Here is a 2,081-nt window from a genome sequence, read left to right as displayed (position 1 = left end):
TACATTGTCTGTTTTATTTAAATAGTTACGAAGGATCTAAAAATAATATTAAATTTATATAAATATCATGCGCGAGCAAAGTCGCAGACAGAAGCTAGTCACACTAAGAAATCTAAAGTTTTATACAACTAAAGGCGGTCAGCTTCATGTCATTAGTAAGTTTGTGAAGATCGTTTATTATGTACGCTCGAGTACAACTTCCGAGGTCACAAAAACTTGGTTTACAACTCTATTAACAAAAGAACCCTATGACTTATGTGTACATCATATATTATACTAAAAGAAAGTTGTATAATGAAGCTGTCACAATACGTAAATAAATTTTTCACAAAACCCAAGTCTAAATTGTTTTGATTCATTCAATCTTAAAATGAGATTAAAGACATTCGCGAGTTTTATTCATATAAATGAATCTAATATTTTTCGGATATATTACGCGTGCTTTATTTTTTGTTAAAACTACATACTCCCAACGTTTCGGTTACTTTTTAGCAACCGTGATCACGGGCAGGCACATCTCGTCTGCCTAGTATATCCGAAATATATTAATATCATTTAAATGAAAACCTTTAACATATAAACGGTATGCAGATGACGCCTTCACAATATTTAAAAAAAATAAAACATCTCCTTTTCTCAATTATCTTAATTCGATATTGATATATAGTAAGATTCATTTTACCATAGAATGAGAGGCAAATAATTCTTTAGCTTTCCTTGATATACTTGTAGTAAGGAACCCTAACAATACTTTGGGACATATTCTTTATAGAAAACCCACACATACGGATAGGTATCTATCTATATCTATAGGATAATTATCTACTATTTTATTTTAAAGAGTTTACAAAAGCTCTCGACTTAATTTATTTTTCCTATATATAATTTTTGTACATTGAAGTCGTGCTTTTCTTTACAATGCAGAAGGAAGAAAATTTATAGTTTCTCGTGTGTGGTTGCCATCCAGACAGACGACTTTAAATAAATTCATGAAACTTACGAATCAGAAAAATTAGAGCTCTTTTTAGTTCGTAGGAAGCCAGTGGCAGTTAGGATGTTTTGAAAGTATTTTTTTCCTTAAATTTCTGAACAGATCCACCAACATTCTTGAGACAATAACAAGATAACGTTGTTACAAATTAAGCAGGATTTCAATACAATAATACAATAAGGAGATTATAATGTACTCGTATAAGATGATGTTATGTAATATTGTGTACAACTTTCTTGTTTCTTATATATATAAGCACCAGGATGGTGCCTCATGGCGGTCTTGGCTATTCATACCCAACATGGGCGTTGTAAAGATTGAAACTTAAGAATAAAAGCACACTTGTAATGTCCGATATTTTATTTACTCGATATCTTTACAGCTGTATTTAAAGTCACAATCAAATAATAAGATGAAAATGGATTATGAGTCAATAGGTTAGATTTGTACATTTCATTTGACGGCTGTCCATAGCATAATGGCCGTCCTCACTCTTAGTGACAATAGCTACCCTATTCGGCACTGGCCGCTCATAATTTTTATGAAACAAATCGACTGCATAACTTGTTAGGTTTATTATTAAACTAATTCAGAATCAGCGCGCCGTCGTGTTGGTGCAATTCCTTTTCTTTGAATAATCAATAATTGAGGGTACTTGAAATTATCAGGTGTCACCCGCATAATCACCTGCGTTGGTATAAAAAGAAGCGAGAGCACAGATTATGGAGAGGTCCTAACGATATAACAACAACAGATAACACAGACGCAACGAGCCCCACGACACAAAATCACATTTACACACACCGTCTTCGCCGGCGAAGACGAGGTCCCGTGTCATACACGTCGCTCCCGTGTTCTGCCGTAGGGAGACGTCATGTAATCCAATATCCTATTTCATCCTCAACTACAACGACGTCCTAAGCCGAGGTCCGGCCTCTTAGAGGCACCCTTGGGACGGGCGTATCCATCAGTCGGGCCCTTCGGGCCCGAATTAAACGGCTAGGTCCCATCGAGCCGCCCACCCCTCCCGATGACGCTGTAAAAGCCAGTAGGGCTAACAGCAACAGTCAACTCAAAAAGATTATGGAGA

Source organism: Danaus plexippus (assembly GCF_018135715.1).
Source record: "Danaus plexippus chromosome 16 unlocalized genomic scaffold, MEX_DaPlex mxdp_31, whole genome shotgun sequence".
NCBI lineage: Eukaryota > Metazoa > Arthropoda > Insecta > Lepidoptera > Nymphalidae > Danaus > Danaus plexippus.
This window is presented reverse-complemented; position numbering follows the sequence as displayed.